This window comes from Thermobia domestica, chromosome 11 (genome assembly GCF_964235325.1).
Source record: "Thermobia domestica chromosome 11, izTheDome1.hap1.1, whole genome shotgun sequence".
NCBI classification, from domain to species: Eukaryota; Metazoa; Arthropoda; class Insecta; order Zygentoma; family Lepismatidae; genus Thermobia; species Thermobia domestica.
Window position 1 is genome coordinate 244,443,627 of NC_137464.1, and position 27,673 is coordinate 244,471,299.

A 27,673-nucleotide genomic window follows, 5' to 3' on the forward strand; every position below is an offset into this window, starting at 1 on the left:
TGTCGATAAAAACAATCTCGACAAATTTATCACCTATCCATTTCGTCTTTCTAGTATGTAACTTTTTAGTATATGTGCAAGCGCAATATTCGTTTTCTAGGTTAGGTCATAGTAGTTTGTGATGAACAACATAATTTTCATGGGTTTTATCGGAGTTCTCTCGTTTTCTCGAACATTCTCATCACACAAATTATCTCATTGTCCTTCAATTTTATTAATCACCTGTCTCTTCTGGAATAAACGGCATAAAATCGTGGAAAAATTTTAATTTTTCCAATTCTTCTCCACACGCACAAAAGTGTACGCTTTTCTTCCTTTTGACGTAATATTCATGTGTCAGTTTCGTAAAGCATAATATTCCACATTAATCATTTCATGATACATTTTTCTGTTGTTGTTTTCTCCCTCCCTTTGTTCAAAAAGATACTATTTTCTTCTCACCAAGACCATCTCTAGTTTTCTCGATAGTTTTTTTTTTAATTTCTTGCTTGCACTACATATCTTTACTAATAATAATAGTAGTAAGCGTAGTAAATTATAAAGCTAATTAAAAATAGAATTTACATCTTAAGTATTATATTACACCATAATTATTTCCTAGCTCTTATAGTTACTGCATATCCCTGATTCCTAATAAAAGGCCTAACCTTCGTGTGGGTGTTAATTTTCACTATCAATAAAAACAAAGCAGAGGCGTCCGGTAGTTCAAAACTTTAAATCATGTTGTCTTCTTGCGTCTAAATATATCATCAAAGCACTCATACATTTATCGGTGTCTTATGGTACGATGAGTAAGGTGGGAGTATTTTAGGATCTCTATAAAAACTCTCACTGATTAACGATTGACGAACACAGTATGTATATTTATATAACACTACAGATTGTACCCCCATACTCTCAATTCCTTTGAATGGTGCACCTCTAATGGCAAGCGTCTGTGAAGTGAGAGAGTGGAGACGGGAGGTCTTTGGAAGACAACCTGGGTTCGCTCTGATAACCTCCTCTTGCAGATACGATTACCGCTACAAAGTATATCAAACGCCAGCGAGGGTGGTTGAGTGACTGTTTAAAGGGGAAGAGGACTAAATGAACTGAAGGGCGGGGTTATGAAGAGGGTGTCAAAAAGTGTATTGTGCGTGTGTGTGTGTGTGTGTGTGTGTGTGTGTGTGTGTGTGTGTGAATATATAGGCAGCATGTAAATGAGATGGTAGGTAATAAAAGTAGAATATCGATTTTTCCTCTCCTACGCTATCCCTCTTTCTTTCTTTATTCTTTCGCCTTTTCAAAGGTAAATATTGAAGATAATCGACACAAATATTGCAACACTGTCCTTTTTAATAAATTCAAACTTGTTATCTGATAATATTTTATTTATTATATTTAGAAATTTGTCGAACTTATATCATTTATTGACAAATGAGTTGGCTTTATTGCTCCTTTTTTTTTTCTAATTGAGAAAACTTTTCTTTTGTTGATCAACTTCAAAAATATATTGACAAACAGGTTTCCTATGCTGAAAAACTTCAAGAAGTTATTGATAAATAGGTTTTCTATATTGAAAAACTTCAAGAAGTTATTGATAAACAAGTTTCCTAAACTTAAACTTCAAGAAGTTATTGATAAACAGGTTTCCTTTATTGAAAAACTTCATATTAATTAACAGACGTGTTTGCTTTGTTGGAAAATTTCAAAAAGTTACTGACAACTGTAGGTAAGAGTTAGAGAGTTCACTTTGGTAGGTGAATATCATAACTTCAGTTTTGACAGTTAACTAATCGTCCTGCAAATTAATTATTTCTAATATTACATTTTAAAATAACTGTCATAATACAATTTGACTTATTTTTTGTCCATAATTTTAATGCGAAACAATGAAGATGTCTGGATAAGTTAAAAAAAAAAATAGTGTGTTCAAAAAGAAAACTCTTTCATGTTATTGTACGGTCTTTCGGAAATAAAACGGTTCATTCATATCTAGCGTACGGTTTCCACGCTTTGTGTATCAAGCAACGCTGTGCATCTCTCTGGGACGTTCAGTCTTGGTTTGGCAGCCGTTTGTAATGGAGCTACCGCTTGGCACTATCGCCAAGTGTAAAGTTCGCTTAGTTATTCCGGTTTTTGAATGTGAAAGGTGTAAAAACCCATTGAAATTTATGGCCAACTGAAGAAAGTGTATGACGAGTCATGTGATTGGATGTCAAAAACCTCCGCAAGTAGTGTAGAGAGTATGCAGCTGGTCGTACTGAAAACCACGAGAAAAGAAGGAAAGGATCGGGAAACCGTCAATTTTCGACAATTCGGTCGCGAAAGTTGAACAAACCAATTATTACCACTTGTTTCCGAAGTTGACAAAAATTTTTTGGTCGGAATACGCTTCAGCAACGACAATTAACTGAACGATGAGATTCAAAGCTTTTTCAAACGCAAACACATAGTGGCGAGCTCGTATGGCATGGGCATACAAAAAACAAAGCTACCACAGTGCCTACAAAAATGCATCGACCGACATGGCTATTATGTAGAAGAATAGATAAATGTACAAGCTTTAAAATGATGTAAACGTTACATTGAAAATAAATATTTCTTTGTATTTCTATAAACTAGAACACTACTTTTCGGGTTACCCTCGTACGTACTGGATATGTAAAAAAAAATATACATACATACTTGTTAAGTAGCAGCTTGTACGTATATATACGATTTTGTGGAAAACTTAGATGAAGGAATGTTACAGCATTTTGTTCCCTTTTCGTAAACCGTATGAGTACTCCTTACATTAGGAATATTCAAAGATCGTTTAAAAAGTGAAAAAAATCTTAAAAGTGTAAACAGACAGGAGGTATGAATGAATATTTTTTATCCCTAATTTTACAGTAACAACACTGCCCTTAAAATATACAGTTTCTCTTATGCATAACGATGACTCATTTATTACTATTCATAAATGCCATCCATTTATTACGGTTCACCTGTTTCCATAATGAAAAACCAAAATTTATAACTTTTTTTTTTTTTTTAATGTAAGGTTGCAGGCATCCAACTTATTTCCTGCAAGCATCCGCTTTTCGTACCAACAATGAATGTTAGGTTATCTTCTACACTCATCAGCGTAGGTAGGTGAGAGAACTTCAGGAATTTTTGATGGACAACTTAATTTCCTGTATATACAAATGTTTGGAACGGGAAAGAGATGGCGGTATCATGGTATCAAGGTAAATCACCTTCACCAGAAATAATATTATATATACCAGTATATAATGTATGTTAGGTAATATTTCACTTGATTTGAATACCGTAATCAAAAGAGATAATAGAATTTCAGAGAAATATGTTATAATACTGCCTGTATTTAGGATTTTGATACAATTGAAATATTTTAAATATACCCTTTGAAATATTAACTCATACACCTACTTCTTCCCATGTAACGCCAGTACTTCTTCAGTCAATATATTTGATAGACTCACACCAGGACCGTATTTATATATTGTGCGCCCCTGTGCACTAAATAATTTGCCGCCTTCCGAAACGGCCAATATTAGAGTAGAATTCATAGTTTTGGGGTCGCTGAGATGAATAGTGGCAGTTTTAATCCAATTCAACTTCAAGGCCATACTCCACTCCCCAGGGAGGGGGGCGAGAGTTTAAAAGTAATCGAAAACGACAGATATTACTGTTCAATTCATAGTTTTCGAGGTCGCTAAGTTTCGAACACTATCAGTTTTCATGATGTTCAAGTTCATCCTCTCCCTTTGGGGTGGGGGTGGGAGAGGATGACATTTTAAAAATAATCAGATAAGGTAGCTAATTAGTAAATATTGTAATTAAAGTGAATCAAACACATCAACATATTTTCTCGCACTTGCGCGGGACTCTGCAGATTGCTAGTTTTAAATATTACTTTACTGTGAATCTTAAAAAGAATTCCAAAATGTTGCCGCCATGTGCTCGAGCACAGAATAGCACTTACCTAAATACGGGTGTCTGCCGGGGGGGGGGGACGAGGGGGACGCGTCCAACCCAATATTTTGAAGTACAAAATAACATTTTATCCTAATTTAATTTATTTACTAACGCCAGAATAACATATAAATAATAATTAATATATTTATTTGGAATATAATATTCAGGTTGTGAAACGATTATAACAGAGTCTTTGATATAACAGGGGATCCGTGAAGTTAAGCAGAAAGGTAACAAGGGGAATAGAAGATAATAAACAGGTTGGGCTTGGTAGTACCATTTAAATCACTTCTTTGATGCCTCCCCAATTTTACATGCCAGAGACGCCAGTGCCACCCCCAAATTTTACATGCCAGACGGCAGGGGCGGATCCAGGAGCGACTTCTGGGGGGGGGGCGGTGGGTTGTCACACTGCTACTTTTAAGGGCTCCAAACTTTGGGATGGGTTTTATTTATATATATAAAATAAGAAAGTGTCCTCTTCTGGGGGGGGGGGCGATCGCCCCGATCGCCCCCCTCTGGATCCGCCCCTGCCAGACGGGGTTGTACACTGAGTTCTATTCCCACCCGGCAAAAAAAAAAAAAGAGTAACTATTTTAAAAAAATGTTTTGTCTGCACTAGGAATGCACTCACGGGGAATTCACTCGGTCCGTACCCTCTCCAATCTTTCGACTTTGGACCCCACCTCCCCCAACAATTTTTTTTTTGAGTATGTGCATGATATACGGTATGTCGGTACATTGAAAAAATGAAATATCTTTCAGTTTAACGTCCCACGGTTATTCCATTTAAGGTAAGAGAGACGATGATAAACAAATGAATGATGGAAAAATTGGTGAAATGAGAAAGTGGGAGGAAACGGGAGTACCCTGTGAAAACGCACGGACACGATATTGTCCACCACAAACTTACTTGGCAGGAATCGAACCAGGGTACCCTATATAAGAGGTAAGCACCCTACCACTGAACCACCGTGCCCCCCCCCCCTTATGGTAAATATTGCTACTCAAGAAACAAAGAATGTGTTGAAAACGGTTGAAATTAGGTAAGGTGGTAAAATCAGGCCCGTATAAAGGGGGTCTAGGGGGCCTGCCCCCCTAAATTTTTGCTAGTCCCCCTAAACTTTTCACGGTAGGCTTGCAAATGAACTATAATATGGTGATTAACTATCATATGGTTGGATCGGGCCCCCTGCCCCCCCCCTCTCTACATTTTTGGGCTGGCTACGGGCCTGGGTAAAATGATCCAACTTACAGCAAAAGAAAGGGAAAAAAAACTTTCATACGTCTATATGCAGCAGTGTATCTAGCTCCAGCATAGTATTTAGTTCTGTATTAAAGATGCATACACAGTATTAGGATCGGATACGAACTATATGTCAACGTGAACAATACTTGTAAATTGAAAATAATAACACTAATAATAAAAGGTGAAATTTATGCTGAAACTTTTTAATTTAGTCCGAGTTGAATGGCATGTTCTTCAGTCATATAATATTGATTGCAATTTTAGTTAAGACTTTGTAGAAAGAAATGATTGCATGCAATTTGTGCTGCTTTTTTTTTTTTTTTTTTTATCATTCTGCTGCGTGTTACACGTTATGAGTAAAATGTAAATTTCTTCGACTTCTTACAGAAAAAAAAGAAAAAAGGAAAAGTTTGAAGAGAGAGAATCACTCACTTTATAAGAGTTGGCCATTTTGCATCGCATTTGCTACCCTCAAATTTATAGCTATGACTCCGCGTACTTATTGTGCTCCCTCGTGGCCGCTGTGGCTCAGTGGTAGAGCGTTCACTCTGGTGCATGGGGTCCCTGGTACTATCCCAGCTCATATCAAGTGAACTTTGTGGTGGACAAACACCGTGTGCATGGGTTTTCTCTGGGCTCTCCCGTTTCCTCCCACTTTCTTCATTCATTTATCACCGTCTCCTTTAGCCTAGCCGCCATACCGTGGGACGTAAAACTTAAAGATTTCATTTCATTTCATTGCGCTCCCTCCCTCAATGGGGTTCGTGCTCCTCAATAGACTCACATCCTTAATGGCAGTGATTATTTCAGATTTTCCCCGGGGAGAATTTAAATAAACGGTAATGATACCTCTATTGTGAAAGTACTGGTAACCCAGGTTGGGCACGATCGGAGAAATGCCCCACGGGGGGAGGGGAATGCTCCCAGGGCCACCCTGGAATTATCGAAAGAGCTCGCACTTGGTGGGACTTAATATCTAAATTGGACAGCATGTTTTCAGGCTCGTCCTCAAAATTAAAATGGGATTCGCGCTCGCAGGATTCGATACGCTTCAATGGGACTCGTTCTCGCTGGATTCGTTACCCTCAATGAGAATTCTGCTCGCTGGATTCGTTACCCTCAATGGGACTCGTGCTCGCGGGATTCGTTACCCTCAATGGGACTCGTGCTCGCTGGATTCGTTACCCTCAATGGGACTCGTGCTCGCTGGATTCGTTACCCTCAATGGGACTCGTGCTCGCTGGATTCGTTACCCTCAATGGGACTCGTGCTCGCTGGATTCGTTACCCTCAATGGGACTCGTGCTCGCTGGATTCGTTAATCTCAATGGGACTTGTGCTCGCTGGATTCGTTACTCTCAATGAGACTTGTGCTCGCTGGATTCGTTACCCTCAATGGGACTCGTGCTCGTTGGATTCGTTACCGTCAATGGGACTCGCGCTCGCTGGATTCATTACTTCCATGAGGTTAGCGCTCAACTGGGACTTACTACCATGAATATGGCTCAGGTTCACTCGGACTCACTACCTTTAGCACGAGTCATGCTCTCGGCCTTTATCCTCAAGGGGGTCGTGCTCTCTCGGGTTCTCTACACTTTATGAAGCTCATGCTAAGGTTGCTTAGAAGAGAATTGAAACTGTCTCGTCTCGAAAAGCGTATGTTTCTATTAGAAGAGCTCTGTCTCGTCTTGTGGGAAACCCTAGATCGTACTCTTATTGAACTTGAAGAGCTTCGAAAATTTGAACTTCTCTGCTCTCCACTAGATGCAAAGGACAAATGATGCGGTGGGAAGAAGGGAAGTTGCGATAAAGTTCCAGAGGCTTTTTCTTAATAGCGCTGCAAAATATCTACGTTCACGAAATGAAATTTGTGGGTTTATGTCCCACGTTATGCCATTTAGGCTTAAGACAGATGGTTAATGAAAAGGAATGAGTATGGAAAAAAATGGAGGAAACGGAAGAACCCTAACGGAACCCATGAACACGAAGTTTTCCATCACAAACTCGCATAACCTAGAATCGAACCAGGGATCCTGTACCAGAGATGAAAGCTCTACCACTACGCCACTATCATTTCACATTACTTGCTAAAATCAATTGCTTATATGGGGGGAGGGGGGTAGAAAATAATTACAGGATTTTCGCCTCAACCTTGTTGCCCTTTTCTGCAGCATCGACTCCATTAATGTTAACATGAATGCTCTCTGAGAACAAAGGAGAACCCATACACAGTAGTTCCGTTCTATACTGGTGATGGTAGTTATCCAAATTCATTGAGCGTATAGCCTGTTACGTACATACGCGGAAATCCTCCCATTGAGTGAGGGAGACGGGTAGAACCACACACAGCGGCCTTCTGAGGGACTCTGACGTAAAGAGAAAGGTGTCATCAAAGTGACACAGTCTGTCTGCCGACCTTTATTTTACACATTTCACAGAATTTTCGATAAAGCTCTCAGTTGGTGGTTAAAAAAAGACGACGACGACAAAGAATTACTTCCTTCCGGTCTGTCGCGTCGGACAAACTATCATTAGTCAGTAGTACGTCAAAATGTTTTCTTGACAAGATTTTTTTTTTTTTTTTTTTTTTTTTTTTTAATCAACACACAACTATTCCAGGTAAAGCTAACCACAACGGAGACATAAGGACGAGAACAATACTTATCAACTTCGTTGAAAATTAAATTGTTAACGTTCAGTACGAGATTTAAAGGAATATTCCCAACAGTCATTGTTACATTTGTGACTCACCAGAAAAAGTAGGAAGAAAAAATTCAGAAAGGAAAATAAGTAAATAAATAAAAGGTGTAACCACCGTCTTCAGAACCTGGCAACGTTGGAGCTAGGTAACATTTAAAAAAATTCTTTGAGTATTTCAACAATAAAGTCTTCTAATTGTTAGTAATACGATTATCACTCGTAAATGGGGACACAGTAGCCTATTGGTTCGATTCCGACCGGTGCTCTCTAATTACCGGGGTCCCCCAGCGTCGTGAGGTAAACGGGGAGTGACGTGAATAAATGACGTGACGGCCACTAGATGTAGAAAGCTAATGATACGCCTATTATTGGTTACTCGAATGTTCGAAGAACAAATTTTTATCCTTTATAATTCGAACAGTGTAAATACTTTTAATTATTCGTATATTCGAACAATAAATTCTGAAAATTATTCGAATATTCAAACAATAAATTCTTCTATTCATTATTCGAAATTCAAACAAATTCTTCTTATGTCCGTTTCCTATATAAATAAAAATGAAAGGGAGTATGTATGTCTCTTCATAACTCGTGAACCATCCCACCGATCTCAACCAAATTTTCAACATAGATAAGGTTTGAGCCTGGAATAGTTTCTATCACTTTTCTTTGACGGTGCAACTTAGAAGACGAAAAGGGGGAGAATATAAAAATGATCGAGAATGACCAATATTAGTGTCGAATCCATCATTTTCGGGCTCGCTGAGATGAACAGTGACACTTCCAATGCCGTTGAAATCCAAACTCAGCTCTCATTAGTATTACTTCTAAGGGGAATTCGTGACATGTAAAAATGGTCTAGTGTCGAATTCATAGCTTTTGGGGTCCCTGTTGACTGGTGACAGTACTGGTGTCCTTAATGCCCGAAATGAAAGGTATTCTCTGTGCGAAGAACGCGTATTCTGCTAGTGCTGTATTAAACAGTAAATGGAAACGAATATGTTGTGTTACAGATGCTTTTAAAATTTTACGAACACTATTTGAGGGTTAGCAACTATGAAGAAGTTATGAATCATACGAGCTTTTTTTTTCTTTTTTAGGAGAGAGATCCCAGGACGGAAGTTGTGAACCTAGTTTTATTTTTTTTCTGATGTATTGTATTATTGCATAGTTCTTTTTTTGTTCACCCCCAAAAATTCAAGTCACATAATGCGCCGAGTACGTGGCCAGGTAAGGTGTTCATATCTGTCCAGAAGAATGAAACAGGGAGGGGGGAGGAGGGGAACAGGAGTTGGAAGAAACACAACGGAAAATACCTATTGATATGGTCTTCCCTCGAAAGACATGTGTTGACTTGCTTCCTGCAGACTACCGATTTATATATATATATATACGTATATCCTGATGTATCTATCAACTCGACTACTAATCAGAAATATTACGTCAGATTGCGCATGATTTCGTCACTAACGCTTCAAGAAATCCAACTGGCACATTTCCATTAGAAAAGCGATAAGCTTTACGTCTCAAGTCTTTCACAGACAAGACAAGTTGATAATTTCGCTCCGTCACCAAGTGCACCGTTATCTAAATTGACTCACCACCATCAATTCTTATTAAATAAAAATGACAATAGGTATCTTGGCACCATACGGAGTCAGATTGTCTACTGGACTATCAAACGTATCGCGTTTATCTTACAAATTAATTCGTTATCACGAGCCAGTTAAAAAAAAAAAAAAAAGTCATTTAGTTACAAAACAGTTTGTAATATTCCCAATGATTAACACGAATATTCGCAAAATATTCCAAGAATCTTTTAATATCGACAGAAAACTCTCTGAATATCCAAGTTATTTTTTTTGTGATCTTGAAATTTAATACATTACCACAAGTAAAAAAGAGGAGCAAAGTACTTTGTATTATACTGAAAATCTAGCCCGAATATTCGAAGAATATTATAGGGATTTCCCGACAACAGGAATACCCTTTAAACATCCAAGTATTCGTAATATTGCGTTGTTTCAGAAGTGAACTCGAAATCGTAAGAAACTAAAACCATTAATTCAAGTACAAAGTAATTTGTAATATTCAACGGAATCTTAAAACAGAACATACCTGGACACGCAAGTGGACTGTATGTTATTTTACAAGTAAAATCGTTGTCATGAGCAAGTAAAAAACTCTACATCTTATGAAACCCGAAGGTTCAATGCCGTGTTCACAAAAGCTTTCCACTGACTTCAATCCTTAGCCAAGTAGATCTAGTTTCTACCTTCTATTCCTAGTTTTGCGAGATCCATCTTAATATTGTCCTTCCATCTAAGACTACGTCTTCCTAATGGTCGTTTTCCGATTGGTTTTCCAGTTAAAACTCGAAAAATTAACTATATGACCTGCCCACCTAAATCTCCCAGATTTGATGACCCTAACAATATTTGATAAACGGTTATGTAGTTCCTCGTTATGAAGTTTCCGCCATTCACCATTCCCGTTCCTCTTGGATCTGAATATTCGTCTTACAATCTTGATCTCAAATACGTTCCGTCTGCGTTCTTTCCTCAAAGTAAGCGACCATGTTTGGCAACCCTACAGGATAACAGGCATGATTATCGTTTTATATATTTTAAGCTTCAAATTCCTCGACAGGATTCGCGACGACAAGACATTTTGAACTGAATAATAACACGAATTCCCTGCTTTTAATCGACATTTAATTTCTTCGTGAATATGGTTTTGGTCTGCTAATATTGATCCTTGATAGTTGAAAGTACTATCCACTTTATCGAAAGTATTATTTGATATTTTAACGCATCCATAATATGCAGTATTACGATCCCGACGAAGTAAAACAAATCATTCACTTAAAACACAGCTTATTCATAATAATGCCGTAGTATTCCCAGAATATTCCTAAGATAAAATTAATATTCCCAGAATATTCCTAAGATCTTCCACGAATTTTATAATATCAACAGAATATTCGTGGAAGATCCAAGTGCATTGTATATTGTTTTGGAAGTTAATTCAACAAACACAAGCGAGTAAAACAAATCATTCAGTTATAAAACAGTTCGTTTGTAATAATCCCTGGCTGTGTAGAAGGAGAACCACCTATATAGTTGAAAGGGTACACTTATTCCGTGTCGCTACCGCCATGTTTCATTTGCATTCACTTCCGCTGTTTTATGTCGTGTACACTTTTTTATTTTATCAGATCGCGCGCTGAAAAAAAATATATTATTTCCGCAGAACGGAGTTCGAAACCACGTGATTACAAGGTCATGACCGTAAAGACTATATAAGCGACGGCAGATTATTCTTTTAGATAATTCAACTGTTGAATATGGAAGTATTTCTTGAAATATATACATATTTTATTATATAAACAAGTAACAATATTTTATTATTTACTTATTTTGTGAAAGATATGCTAGAGGCATTTCCCTCAATTACAATATCGGACAGGAGAAGGACAGCATGAGGAAAAGCAAGCTTTTCAAAGAGAACCTTCCAATGAATAAAGTCGAAAAATGAAACTTAGGGTAAATTTAGGGAAGAAGAATGGTCAATTTGGGAGAAAATGGCAAATTTAGGGAAAAGAGTGGTAAATTTGGGGGAAATGATAAATTTAAGTAGGAGAATGGTAAATTTTGGGCAGAAAAATGGTCAATTTGGGAAAAAGAGTGGTAAATTTGGGGGAAATGATAAATTTAAGTAAGAAAATGGTAAATTTAGGGGAGAAGAATGGTCAATTTGGGAGAAAATGGTAAATTTGGGAAAAGACTGGTAAACTTGGGGAAAATGATAAATTTAAGTAGAAGAATGATAAATTTAGGGGAGAAGAATGGTCAATTTGGGAAAAAGAGTGGTAAATTTGGGGGAAATGATAAATTTAAGTAAGAAAATGGTAAATTTAGGGGAGAAGAATGGTCAATTTGGGAGAAAATGGTAAATTTGGGAAAAGACTGGTAAACTTGGGGAAAATGATAAATTTAAGTAGAAGAATGATAAATTTAGGGGAGAAGAATGGTCAATTTGGGAGAAAATGGCAAATTTGGGAAAAAGAGTAGTAAATTTGGGGTAAATGATAAATTTAAGTAGGAGAATGGTAAATTTAGGGGAGAAGAATGGTCAATTTGGGAAAAAGTGGTAAATTTGGGGGAAATGATAAATTTAAGTAGAAGAATGGTAAATTTAGGAGAGAAGAATGGTCAGTTTGGGAGAAAATGGCAAATTTTGGCAAAGAGTGGTAAATTTGGGAGAAATGGTAAATTTAAGTAAGAAAATGGTAAATTTAGGGGAAGACCAATTTTTGGGTGAGTCCAAGTTCCTAGGGTAGACAATGGCCATCTCTTGTATAGTATTGTAATCGACGATAGTCAGGAATGAAAAATTTTTAAAAAATAGTCAGCTAGATTTTCTATTTGTCTGAAAAAAATATTTCAAAATCTGACCCAGACAAAGAAACAAGCACGAGAGAGTTAATATAATAACGTAAAAACTACTACATAGCAACACAATTTCGTACTAAAGCATCCTTTTTCCACTACATAAAATCAATGTCAAATGTTGAGACAAAAGAAAAAGAAAAAGAAAAAGAAAGAAAGAAAAGAAAAGAAAAAAAGCAGACAAAAAGTTTTACCCAAGTTGTTAACTTCTATCATCACTAGCAACCGATAGATGTCGCTGCAGACGTTAATTCACAGAATCACGACATGTTGTAAAATATTTGTGCGAGTTTCTTGCACACGTAATAAATTATTATGATTCAGCGAAAAGTGCACACACACACACAGTCTGACTTTTAAACTGAAACTTCCGAGATAAAAGGGACAGACTAAAAATTAATTAAAGAAAGAATCTGTGCATGTTAAACTTGGTTAAGCTTTGAACTTCTAGACGGAATCATCTTTCACTCCCCCTTACCAACAGGTAACCACTACAAAGAATTGTGTCAAACAAAATTAAAGCGTCGTTCATGTTGGAAAGGAACGTCTCACTACAAGTTTAGAATTGGAACATCACAAAAGAGCATTCTTTTTAATTATTCGTTAGTACTCTTAATTTCTCCTCTATATTATTATTATTATTATTATTATTATTATTATTATTATTTAGTAGTAGTAGTAGTAGCAATAGTATATGTCTTCTTCCATTAAGGAGTTTAAACCATTTGAGTTTAATGTCCCACGGTTATGCTACGAGGCTAAGGGGAAACAGTGATAATAATGACAATGAAGACATTGGTGGAATGAAAAAATGGGAGATAATCCACTTGGCACGAGCCGAGAACGAACCAGTCCCAGCGCACCAAAGATGAATTCTTCACCACTGAGCCACGACCGTGCGCACGACGAATAAAGGGATGTGTCGACAGAATATACAATATAGCTTCGGCGCTAAATTCCTGTATAATTTGTGTGAAGCCGACAGCATCTTATAAAAGCAGACGAAATGGAAATGTGTGGCCACAAAATCCTTTTCAAATCTTAACGTGGCTCTTCCTCCGAGATCAAAAAATTGGACACCATATTTATTTTCGGTCCTCTACCATTTCTGATTAAAAAAAAAAAAAATCAGAACAGAAAATTGTAAGTATTCTTCGAGGGGTAGATGAAAGTGGCTATTATCTTCTTCAGCCTAGCCGCCATTACTGCAAGGACTCCGAGGGAGCCCGGGCCCCCTGATTGTATTTATAAATTTACAATATTTGGCATAATTTGAATGTAATTTGTCTTAAAATCCTCATATATGCTTTCTGCATCTGAATGGGCCCCCCAAATTTACAGAGAAATCGGCGCCCTTGCATAAACGTCGGATGTAAAACTCAAACTCAAAATGGCTGTTAGATTTTCGCCGATTGTAACTTTTGTAATTTTAACACAAATCTGTTTTAGAATTGAAAATTTTAGATTAGAAAGTTATTTCTTATCTTTTGCTGAGCTTCAGGTTAGCTTAGCGAAGGATGAGAAATTATTTTCAAAACAAAATTTCCAATTTAAAACAGATTTGCGTTAAAATTAAAGTAGCTAACAATAAATCTAACACCTATTTTCACCTACACCTCGAATAAATCTTATAATTTTCTGAAGTATCCGCAATTAGACATTCAAATGTTTCCTCTCTTGTCTGGAGGATATTTCAGTAACTTTGTTCTATGGTTAATTTGGGAACATTGCAACCTTCTCTCAGAAATTAGCAATACAAACTCAATTCTAGATGAACTACTCGCGACGGCTGGACGTTTCCTTTGAATGTATTTTGTAAGGAGTGACAATATTCAAATATTTTAAATTCAAAACATGAATATTCAAGTTGAATATACATTCAGAGGATAATTCGTGCAGTTTTTTTTTTTTTTTTTAATATTTTATTTTAATTTTACCATTCAAAAACACGCTCCGATTAATGAAAATATCTCAAGAAAGCAAGACACCATCGTAACTACATAAGCTGACAGACATAAAATAAAGGGGTACTTCCGGTTGACGTGGAAAGTTGAAATTTGGTATGATTGCAGCTTTTCGGGACTAACCAACAGAAGAATTATTGAATATTTTAGATTTTTATAAGGTCTAAAGGTGGAATGAAGAAAGTCCCTATGTTATTTAAATGGGCCATTTTTTGGACCTATATTCTCATATTTTAGATACTTTGGAATTGGAATAAAAACTTGAAGTTCGGTATGCATTAACGTTGCCTAAGTAAATCACCAAAAGCAAAAATTTCCAACTTTTAGAGTGGTTTTATAGGGAATTGAAAAATCATTCCCATGTTATTTATATGGAACATCTTCTATACCCCAAAATGTTTAGGCACTTCCAGCACGATTAGAATAATGAAATTTGAAATGATTGTAGGCTTCCGCGACTAATCCACAGAAAAATTGCCAAAAGTGAATATGTTTAGTTTTTAAGGGCTCTAAAAAAGGGGGTGGGGGTGAAGAAATTCCCATATTATCTAAAAGGGGTTTGCTTGGGGTACAAAATTTTATCTTTTAGATAGTTGAAATAGAAAAATAAACTTGAAATTCGGTAAAAATTGTGAGTTTAAGAGGTGTGAGGCCGTAGGCCGAGCAAATGCGCGGGTCTGGGGACAGACCCCCAACTTATCCTCGGGTTATTGATTCAATCTATTTTGGGATACAGCTTCTGATTTTGACTTAATTGTTACGAATATTAATTATCGTTCCCTACTAAAATATACTGAAAGGATAAGGAGGGGGGAGGAAGTGATGCAATCTAACGGTGATCAGCGCTTCTTGAAACTTACCTTAAAGAAGTCCCTGATTTAAGAGGATATTAAAACTTCTCTGTTGTGAAATTTATCTACAATACTTAGGGATTTGCTGAGGAGACAAAGACAAGACAAGAATCTTAGTAATGAGATACGAGACAGCCTCAACCAAATGATGATTTCAGATGATTTCTCCCGGATAGTGAAATAGGAGGGATTTCAACACACATAGAGTTAAAGCTGTGGTTTCCAAACGATGTGTGGCAAAAATTTTAGAATTTAAAAATCATAAACCATTTACTAATTTAGTTTAAAATCAATTTTGAGCCTGACTGTACTAATCAACACCTCCAGCGAAAGCAACCATACTCAGAACTATACCGAGTCGCTACTCCATAAAAAAACAGTCCTATACAACGATTATTTTAGAGGTTGGCCCGAGGAGGGGAAATTTCTTCCCCGGAGTTATAAAATTTCCCCTTGGAATCATAGGCCCTATCTTCCAATGACGGATCTAGCCCGGGGCCGGGGGGCCTAGCCGCCGAGGGTTTTTATTGACAAAAATAATTTAAGCTTTAATTCATATATATATTTTTGGATTCTGGCTGCCTTTCCCTCTCCCCTTAGTTTTCAAGTGGATCCGCCTCCGATATCTTCTATTATCCTTAGAGTAGATTTCCAGTACTTTCGTAGTACTTTTTCTCACTCTCAGTGTACTGAAATCTCCCCCCCCTTAGGAAAATCTGAAACCATCACTGGTCTTACACTACTATAATTTACAATAATAATAATAATAATAATAATAATAATAATAATAATAATAATAATAATAATAATAATAATAATAATATAAATTTTAAAAATAGCAAGTAATGTGTCGGGAAGTCGTGAGCGTACAGTAAAAGTGTGTCATCAATCAAAAAAGGTTGGGATCCACCAAGTTACGTAGTACTGCGACAATTCTGATAGCCCTTATCGAGCAGGATCGGAGATTTGACTCCGTGGTGAATTTCGTATGTCCGGGAGGGGGAGAATTTTCCCCTGGCTAGCCCTGAAAACATCACTGGCGGCAACTCTTATCTAGTAGGTAAACCCTAGCTAGTCATTCATCCGAGATCAGAGATAAATGCTTTATCCATGCGACTCTAGAAAGGACCGTAAAATAGAGTTTTAATAAAATAGACGAGGGTCTATCTTAAAACATGTTCTTTTAGTAAAACCGGTCGCAGGTTTGAAATTGACACCTCACGATACTGTTCTGGAGATGGTTAGTAATTCTAATTGTTTGGTTAATTGAGTTCCAGTTTAACGTCCCACGATTATGCCCTTTAGGCTAAGGGAAACCATAATTAAGGCAAGTGAATGATGACGGAAGAATTGGTGGAATGGGAATGTGGGAGGAAATGGGAGTCTCCCGAGAAAACCCACAAATATGATTATGTAATTTAGAGTTTAGCGTCCCGTTCAGAACAGAAGCTACGTGAGACTAGATCTGTACCTTACAGTGAAATATCCGAACATGAACCCCCGCCCAGAATTAAATTCGAGTCTTCCGTACCAATAGCGCGTACTATTACTCACATAGCCACGACGAGAAACGAGTGACAAAGCGTTATCACCAAAATGCAAGAGCCCTGAGCGGGATTCGAACTCGCGACAAACAAAGTCTTGCAACGTCATAACCGGTTTTACTATTTAATAGGCGATGTGGTCTAGCATTGAACATGACATTTTTAGTTTTATATCATAGTCGAAATACCTTAGAATACCCTTGAACCACAGCTGACGGTCTCTATTCTCAGAAATAAGGAGTCATGGCTCCCTTGCAAAATACCCTAGTTATGCCAATATGTCCCACTTTCATGTCCTTTAGGCTAAAAACGATTGGTGATTATAGAAAGTGAATAGCTGTGAAATAATCGGTGGAAACAGAATGTAGGAGGAAAAGGGAGAACCTCAAAAAAACTCATGGACACGATGTTGTTGACATGCGCGCCGACTACGTGGGTGCTCCTGCACCCACACGAGTTTTGGTTTGTACTCGGGTTTGAACCCGCTTCTTTTGCGTTTAAGTCTGCCGTGTTACCGACTGAGCTAGGGCAACCCCAACTTATCCTTATAGTACCGATATATTTTACTTTACCATAACATCGTCCTATCGAGACCCCTGAAAAACCCACATATAGGCTAACACGTCCCGCCATTGATATGCACCCACATAAATTTTGGAAAGTCGGCGCCGTTGGTTGTCCCCCATAAATTCGTATGGGCTGGGATCAAGGAAACCACTATGACTCATCTAGTATCTGGGATATAACATTGGAAGTAACATTACAACTATATCGCTTAAGTTAAAGAATGTATTTGTTTTAAAAAAAACAATTTTAATAAAATTATTATTAAAGGAACTGGTTAGATAACCATCTATTCATAATTATAACCGTCTAGTCTGTTTTGTGAATAAAACAAAATCCGGTACTATTAAAATATATTTTTAAAAAGCTGAAAAAATGTTACATGTTATGGAATTACAATAATAATAATAATAATAATAATAATAATAATAATAATAATAATAATAATAATAATAATAATAATAATAATAATAATAATAAAGTGGTACTTACCCAATCGGTGCGGACAAATCCGAAATTACTTCTGGTCGAAAATACTGCCAAATTGATCAGCTGATTTTTCAAGGGGGTGACAAGGGAATCTCAAAAACACAAAATGTGGTTAACACGGGGTAGTAAGCAATATGTAAGTAATGCAATGTCTTCTCACTTAGGACCTGCCTTTTGATTTATCACACTGTACAGAAAACAATACATTATTTTGTTTCCTGAATTTATAAAAAAATATAATTAGAAGTATTATTACCAGGCCATTTCGTAAATAAATATTTTTTTTCCTTTTCTTTCCTTGTAAAATAAATACACAAACTTGACCGCACAAACACTAGAGAGAAAACTCAACACTGGTGGTGTATATTTTCCTTACACTGTTTTGGTTCCAAAAAAAAAAAAAATAGAGAGTAGGGGAGAATTTGTAACGTCTTAAATAATCGATGAGCCTCGCGGATGTCTTTTCACCTCACCTCGTGGCTTTACGTCGTTACCTACGGAACGAGGAACCACGAAGTACCTTTCCTTTTATATCGGTCGCCACCGATCCCTCGGTGTTCCTTGACTGCAGCGCGATTCCGTGCACACTGACGAAGTGCGAGCCAATGCTGAGGTAAACTGGGCGAAACACAACTCCGGCGCTCCAACAGAGAATGCAGTGTTGCAGACTGCCGGTTCAAAGAATTCGCGCGAATCATCACAACTCTCCTGCTGACAAAGTCTCCAGACACGAAGAGGGAACATCTTTTTTGATTTTTTTTTTTTTTTTTTTTTTACGGCGAACTAGGTAAAATAGTGTGGTAGTTTACTGTTGTTTTCTTCATCGTACTGTCTAAGTCGCTGGTATATGGAGTCCTGAGAGTCATCAAATTTCAATGGATTACACTAGTTCGGATTTCACCTTAACCTTCAGGTCCACGTTTCATATAGATTTGGTGCATAAAAGGGGCGCTAAAACAATTATTTTTTTAAACAGTTGAATTAGGCTATGTTAGTCAAATTGTACTAACGAAGTAACTACTTAAATAAAAAATGAAATGAAATCTTTGAGTTTTACGTCCCACGATTATGCCGGTTAGGCTAAAGGAGACGATGATGATGAGTAATGAATGAAATGGTGGAATGAAGAAAGTGGGAGGAAACGAGAGAACCCCGAGAAAACCCACGCACACGGTGTTTGTCTACCACAAGGTTCACTTGGCGGGGGCTGGGATCGAACCCGGGACCCCAAGCACCAGAGGTGAACGTTCTACCACTGAGCCACCGCGGCCCCTAACTACTTAAATAATGTGCGTAAACGAAGTAATGCTAATTTTAGAGTAGCTTAGTAAAATGGATGCTTTGACCAGGTACGCACCCACGGGGAGGGATGGGGGTCCATTGGGTCCGGAGCTCCCTAAAACTTTGTAACTCAACACGCATTTGTACACTTCCTCAGTATACAGGGTGTCCCAAAAGTAGGTATACAGAACCGTACTGATCAGCTCATTGTATTTTATGTCATTTCTTATTGTTATCAGTAGTTCCTTTATTACTTGTTCTTAATGTGTTTTTACTTATATTTGAAACTCGGAAAAGCAGAAGCAAATAAACCCATAAACTAGAATGTTATACTTGAACAATGCAGGGGTGTGTACCTACTTTTGGGCCACCCTGTACTTGTTTAACAGGAAAATCATTCATGTAGCATGTATTTCTGGTCTCCTGGACAACATTAGTAATGGCTGTGATGGTACGAGAGTAGGTTGATAATAATGAATTTCGATATGACGGTCTGTTCCCCAGGCATATCCTAAGTATGTACTGTATCAGAGCGGGACACAGTGACTCAGTAATACAGCACTTACCTTTGGTATGTGAGGTCCCTGTTTCGATCTGCGGTCAAGTAAGTTTGGACTGGACAACATCGTGTTCTTAGGTTTTCTCGGGGTATTCCCGTTTACTCCCACTTCCTCATTTCATCAAATTTTCATCATCATATACAGAGTGGCCCAAAAGTAGGTACACACACCTGCATTGATGAAATATAACATTCTAGTTTATAGGTTTATTCGCATCGGCTGTTCAAAGCTTCAAATATAAGTAAAAAGACATTAAGAACAAATAATAAAGAATAGATTACAATAAGAAAATATATAAAATGCAATAAACTGATCAGTACGGTACTGTATACCTACTTTTGGGCCACCCTGTACTTGCCTTAATCATCTGTCTTCCTTAGCCTAAGAGGCAGAACGTCGGACGTTAAACTGAATTATGTCATTTCATTTTAATTTGTAACTTTCTCTGTAGCTCAAAATACCAAAAACTCAAGATATCGAACTGTCTGAATAAAGTGGTGTCTGTTGGCGAGAATAGAAATAGTATATCTTCCATAGCAATATAAAACATTCCATACCATTATAAAACAATTCAGTGGTCAAACATGGTTTTTAGGAAATTAACAAGACAGCAATAAAAACTGGAAATTGTTTTATCACCTAACACAGCGTTTTCCAACCGGTGTGCCGCGAGGAAATCGAAACAAAATTATTAATTCTATAGCAACTAAATGCAAGACACAGCAAAAAATTGATATTTTTGTATTTCACATTACTATGAATTTCTACCATGGAAAAAAAATACTGTAATTGTAATATATTATTCTACATCTATTACTGTGTAGCAGACAGTATTTCGGCTCGTACACATTTCCACGGTTAGCTGCTATGTTACGCTTCAATTGAGATTCATACTACCACCGAGAAATGGAAGCACTTGAACGGTACGCGTCAAGTGAACGTTCGTAGAACACTCATTCGCACGTGAATGACAGAGCACTTTCTTCAACAGGTGTGTTTTGACTTCGACACATCGCAAGCTGTGTGATTGCAATAATATGCACCGGTTTTTAAAACAGCAAAGCTAAAAGTACAAGACATTTGTTTGTTCGTTCGTTATTTAGTGATCTTCGTTCTTAGTGAAAGGTTGAATACAGTTTTCGAAAAAGAAAGCGTATTTTTAAAAATCTGAGTCCTATATTTCATTGCAATTGTTTCTATTTTAAAATTAGAATAAAAAAATAAGCATAATGAATTAGCATACGGGAAAACCAATGATCCAGTTTTCATCTTTATGAGAAGGAGATCAGTAATCACAGAAAAGAATTACCATGGTATTTTATATTTGCAAATAATAGTAATATCTATGAGTGTGCCGCGAAAATTCAAGTTAAATCCGTAGTGTGCCGCAAGTTGAAAAAGGTTGGGAAACGCTGACCTAACAGGTGTTCACTCACTCGTCAGCTGTAGTGAACATTGGGTCAGCAGCTTAGTAGATGACGTCACGCAATGCTCTCTCAGCAGTTTTGAGTGTAAACTATGAAGTCATTTCGACAAAATTTAGGTTCTTTTACTTTAGAGTAATAATGAAATGTGCCCAAACCAAACAAAAAAGTTACAATAATAATTTAGAAAGGAGAATTGTTCCAAATGTTGATTTCTTTTTCTTTTGCCGCCCGTCTAAGTTCTGCGACCCTAAACAGTTTGTCTTGTTTGCCTGAAAATATAGAATTTAAGACTGAACGATAACTTTTGGCAAATCTCATCCACTATGTTTTGTAATGTTCTGTAGTTAGCGTAAAAACGAAGAGGTTAATAAAAAAAAAAAAAAACATTTTTTAGTATTAGTTTCACCTCAGTAGTCGCACAGGTTGACAGAATTGTTAATTCATTGAGTTGTCATTTTTTATAAGTCACACATGACGTGCCGTACCTCGACAAGCTGCCATGAAGAAAAAGCAGTCCAGTTGTGGCTCGTCGGCCGTGATCCTTCGGCTTTCTTCGGAGCACGCGAAGCAACACGAAGTTTTCCTCTTTGCAGTCCATCTTGGGAATTACTGTAGAAAGCAGCAGCGGCACGGCACGGCACGACATTGTATGTCTAAATGGTCGCGGCCGTGGAACGAAGGAAGCATGGCAGGGGAACGGCATCCTATGTGTGAATCAGCCTTTAGATTGATAAAGAAATTGATTTTTTCATTTTCTCGAAATCCACGCATGAGATTTTACAGCCATATAAATCATTTGTTCAGCTCAGTAAGATCTATCGATCTTTCATTTCACCTTTCGACAGAGGCGTACACAATATTTTATTTCGGGGTGGCTTCAAAGATTTTAAGAGAAAGTTTAAGTCCAATGTGAGAGTAAATTATGTGTACTAAAATTTATAAAATAACACCTAAAATTATACTAAATTTACAGTAAAATCGGAATTTCGCGGGGGGGGGGGGTGTACGAACTCTCACAACTCATTCCTGCGTATATTTCTGTCTTTGGACTTTAAAAAAAATACGTACGCTAATGACATTGTAAAATTTAATAAATTTTCGACTATTGACAATAAGAAAACCAACGAGAAAGGAATCGAGTCAGGGCTTATTTTAAATGTAAAGCCGAGAGAGAGAAAAAAAATCATTCAGAATAACCAATCACGGAGTACGAATATGGGAACTCTCGATTACCAGAAAGAATATAATAGTCTATATCCATGCGGTGAAATTAATCGTCTAAATCGTTTTTGCTATACAGCGATCAATTTGAAACTGAAAAAAAAAAATTCGGGGGAGCGGTGGCTCAGTGATAGAGCGTTCACCTCCGGTGCTTGAGATCTCTGGTTCGATCCCAGCTCGCGTCGTGTGGACTTTGTGCTGGACAAACACCTTGCTCGTGGGATTTCTCGGAATTCTCCCGTTTCCTCACACTTTCTTCATTCCATCATTTCATCCATTTCTCATCATCACCATCTCTTTTAGCCTAACCGACATAATCGTGGGACGTAAAACTTAAAGATTTCATTTTTAAAAAAAATGAAATGAAATATTTCTGTTTAACGTCTCACATTTATGTTCTTTATAGGCTAAGGGGGCATGATTAAGGCAAATGGATGACGCTGGAATAATTGGTGGAATGAAAAAGTGGAAGGAAACAAGAATATTCCGAGAAAACCCCACGGACACGATGTTGTCTACCACAAGCTTATTTGGCCGGGGATCGAATCAGGGACAACACGCACCAGAGATGAAGAATCTACCACTGAACCACCATACTCCCTATTTCTAATCCAATCCTGTTCAACAATAACTTGAAACGGATCCAGTAGTTCCGTATACGTATGTGCGCAAAGTGCTTAGGAAATTGTAATGCGTCTTTCAAGTGACTGTAGAGACGCCTTACTTTGAAAATCCTGGTGGCCCTGTAAGGGGAGACAAAATTTCAGCAAACAAAATATATACAAAAATAAGTGAATTTCAATAGCGATATATATGCATAGTTTGCTACACTGTTTGATTTTCTAGTCGCGGATGTGTAGTGCGGGCTCCGAGGAACGGAACTGGCCAAACCCAAAACAGTCATATAGTAGCGGAGCGGATGCTAGTGAGTGAGAAACAGGGAGTCCTCCGCTTGCCATCAGCTGCTGGCTACTTATCTACCTGTCCCCCCTCCCACCCTTCCCCCAACTCATAACCACCCTCACCACCTCGTTCATCTTTCCTTCCCTCAGCCATTAAAGATACATAACAACCACCAGCACGTAGTCAGGAGGAACATTATGTAGCGCACACTACCTTCCAAGTGCGCAGAGAAGAAAAGATGGACGTTGGCTCGTGTTACGTTGCCTCCAAAACTTAAGTAATACTAGTCTTATCGTTGTCTTAATTACGGTGACACCTTTCTCCTTCAAATAATAATAATAATTCTGTAACATTACTAAAATCCAGAGGGCGCAACCACCGCAGGGAGGCTCATCGGACCTGGTCCCTCCCCTTCCCCCGTGACTTCCTAACACGATATACAATTTGTACACTTTCTTAAGGTTGGTTTAAAGGGACAAGTTTTGACGATAGATGGCACTACATTCTTCGTATTTCTTCCATATATTTTTTATCTTTCACGAAAATTCACGATTTCTCTTACAAATTTCAACTTACAGACTTTAATTTTTTAGAGAAGGAACTTCATAATCTATGGAAGACAATAATCTGTGCCGATTTTTTATTTAGAAATTTCTTCATTGTTGAAATGGATATCCAAATCTTTAACAATGAAGCTGTTTCAACAATGAAGAAAATTCTAAATAAAAAATCGGCAAGGATTATTCCCTTTAATAGGTTATGAAGTTCCTTCTCTACAAATTTGAAGTCTCTAGGTTGAAATTTATAAAAGAAATTGTAAATTTTCGTAAAATGTAAAAAAATGCATGGGAGAGATAGGAAGACTGTAGTGACATCTATCGGCAAAACATGTCCCTTTACACTAACCTTAATAAAACTTAAAAAACTTGTTTAACAGAGAAATGATTGATGTACTTAGAGATATGACCATACATTGCATCTGTACTCTTTTCTCTTCTCATTAAAAAAATGTATTTCTATCTCTTTTTGTTTGTTTGTTTGTTTGTTTTTTGGTGACAACATGGATGGCAGTACTTTCGACAACTTATTCTCTTATCGGGTCCAGAATAATACCGATTCAATATTACATAGTCTGGTGTATTATTGAGCATCCCCAACGTTTGACCCCCGCCAAGAAAAAATACTGGCTGCACACTTACTACTAGAGTCTATTTCAGGCAACCTGATAGTAAACTCCCCTACCTCCCACCTCTTACCACTGCAGAAGGGGAAAGCAAGTCGTTGACTTTCACAGGTAGGGAAGCTTTTTTAATAAACAGAATCGTGTAAAACTCTAAATTCGTACGTCAATTCGCTCGCACCTGATGTTGAGAAAGCACTGCTGTTCCTTTTCGCTATCAATCCCGAGTGGAAGACGGAACACCAACATGCACCTGTACTTGATCGTGGTGGTGGTGGGGGGAAACTTCTTCTTTTTCCTATCAGGTTATGTGAAACAGATCATAGTGCACTAGCGTTTAATGAAAAAATAAAATTAGGATAAGAAATCAGATTTGTGGGCTTTCGGCATCTATGTCTATGTTAGCCCGTCACGTGTGAAGGATGACGTCCTTGGCGAGCACACTATCCAAGGAATGAGAAGGAAGAAATGATTGAGAAAGGAAGGAAGCGGCCTGAGACATGCATGATAGGTACCATTCCGATATTTGCCTGGTGTGAATCAGGGGCGTCATTTCAGATTTCGCTTTGGAAGGGGGGGTAAGAACACCACTGACATAAGACTTTCACGTTTTCTACTACTATAGACCCTATTAGTAGACTATTGATTTAAGTATATGTATTCCTCAAATTCATCCTCATGAAGCTTAAAATATACAAAACGGTAATCATGCCTGTTGTTTTGTATGGCTGCGAAACATGATCCCTTACTCTGAGGGAAGAACATAGACTGAAAGTATTTGAGAATAAGATCCTGAGACGAATATTCGGACCCAAGAGGAACGGGAATGGGGAATGGCGGAAACTTCATAACGAGGAACTACATAATTTATATGGTTTACCCAACATTGTTAGGGTCGTGAAGTCTAGGAGGCTTAGGTGGGCGGGTCATGTAGCTAGAATGGAAGTAAGTAGAAACGCTTTCAAAGTCTTGACTGGAAGACCAATCGGAAAACGACCGTAAGGAAGACCTAGGCGCAGATAGGAGGACAATATTAAGATGGATCTCGCAGAGATTGGAATACAAAGTAGAAACTGGATGCAGTTAGCTAAGGATAGAAGTCAGTGGAGAACTTTTGTGAACGCGGCATTGAACCTCCGGGTTCCATAGGCCATAGAGTTAGTTAGTTAGTTATTCCTCAAATTCTTGGGGGGGGGGCAATTGCTCCCTCCTGCTCTCCCTAAATGACGCCCCTGATGTGAATGAGAAAAACCCAAGAAAACCTGACTCAGAATGGTTGTTCTGAAAAAGCTTTTACACTTTTTTTGACCGAGTGTCCCCCACTTTAATCGAACCCGGAACCGCTCGCACCAAAGGTGAGACCGTTAGCGACTACGGTACGCGGGGACACAATAGAGAAATTACATCAACGATAGAACTGGTCCTCAGACGTTGAATCCATATCAGAAAGCCATACCCGCTATCCCTTACTGATTGTGCTCTATTGTTATTAATATTGAAACCGGAAGTGCTAATTGATGTTTATCACTTCCGGTACCAAAAAGGAATAAAAATAGAGGTGAAACATTTTGCCATGCTGAATATACGCTGTATTGAAAATTTGTTTGTCACTATCTACTGACGTTTCATACATTATGCGATCAATGTCGCAACCGAAAACACTAGATTTTCACCACTTCCGGTTTCAATAAATAGATAAAAGTCGAAATAAAACTCATACTTCGGACGATACATTTGTGTAATTAAAAAAAATGAATAAATAAACTCTTTTTGGAATCCTTTACCGTTTTCGCTCAATGGAAATAAGTATTGCAACCGGAAATTTCAATCCCTTCTGGTTTTGGTAGACAGTTATGGGTGGCGGTAGCATGGCCTCTTGAGACGCTGAACCGATTGTTAAAAACAGCTTGTCGCATTTTTTTACTGTTCTTTTTCTAAGGCAATAAACGTTGAAGCTGGAAATGGTTGATCTCTAGCAGTTTTGGATTGAATACAACTCTAGTAGCAGAGACAACTTGTAAATCGCTTGCTGTAAGCTTGAATTGCAAGTCGGCCAAGCTTGCATCCAGCTTGATTGGAAAACGTGCAAGTATGTCGCAAGCTGGATTCCAGTAACAAAGTTACATACGGAGCATCCTTGCATTCAGTGTTCCATTCAAGCTTGACGCAAGGTTTTACATGTTAAGTCAAGTCAATAGCTAACGAACGGCCAGTGATGCTATGACATTCTGCAAAGGATCTAAAGCATCGCTTGCAAGTACAACAAAAGGCAGATTGTATAGAAGCATGCATTTCAAAGTGCAAGCGTAGAAAGTCAAAAGCCAATCACGCGCCAACTGGCCGAAAGCTTTCTTGCTACGAGGGAAAACTAACGAAGGAGATGAAGATTTCTGAGAGGTAAATTGATTGAAAAAAAAGACTTTCTTGATATATTTTACCACTCTTGCTCTATGTAAATCAATATTGAAAACGGAGACACGTGTAAATTTCAGCCATTTCCGGTTTCCGTAGAGTATTATGGGTAGTGATAGTTTCTTGTTCTCTCGAGACGCTTAACAGATTTCCAAAAACGCTTATCGACATCTATTATCGTTTCTGTTCTATGAGGGTCAACGTTCATACCGGAAATGGTTGATTTCTAGCACTTTCGGTTTGAATAGAAGGTTGACGGGAAGATGAAACCTAGTATCGGGACGTTTCACGATATATTTCTGGTCTATGAAGACCAGTATTCAAACCGGAACTAGTAGTAAATTTCTACCCCTTCCGGTCTTGGTAGAGTTTGCTGCTAGTGTGACAAAATATTATTCTGAAACGCTGAATTGATTGCATAAACACAGAATGTCACTATCTATTACCGTTTTTGTTCTTTTATTTTGAATCCCTTGACCCCTCACAGAATCGGTGCCCATAGTAAACATACGAAAGGCACAAGGGGAAGAGAGACAATAGACCTTCGTTGAGGAGAGCGGTAGTAGGCACAAATGTCTATGCGCGCATACTACTGCTGGATCCATAGTTATTCGTACACTGCTAACACAACTCAGAGGTCGAGCGCTCTCTTGTGGTACAGGTACGAGGGATTCCGGGTTCGATTCCAGACTATGCACGTTTGTGATGACAACATTGAGTCTGTGATTTTCTCGGAGTTCTGCTGTTTCCTCCCTCATTCTCATTCCACCAATTAAAACCATTCACTTTCATGTGTGGGTTCCTTGGTTCGAGTCCAACTCACGCCAACGGAGCTTTGTGGTGGACAATTGCCATGTGCGTGGGTTTTCCCGCGGTTTTCCAGTATTCGTCCACTAGCCTACACGTCTAATCTTG

The 27,673-nt window shown here is 37.9% G+C and overlaps 1 protein-coding gene across 2 annotated transcripts in view; it reads right to left on the minus strand.

Moving 5' to 3' along the window:
* The window catches only part of stet (rhomboid serine protease stem cell tumor), a 1,160,693-nt gene that overhangs the window by 229,788 nt on the left and 903,232 nt on the right, over window positions 1-27,673 (minus strand). Inside the window, exon 1 of one of the 2 annotated variants that reach the window (XM_081731927.1) lies at window positions 17,778-18,431. The exons of the other annotated variant lie outside the window; for it this stretch is intronic. The gene's annotated coding sequence lies outside the window, so the exon portion shown is untranslated. Of the gene's footprint in view, window positions 1-17,777; window positions 18,432-27,673 lie in introns of those variants that run through there. 2 annotated transcript variants of the gene reach the window in all.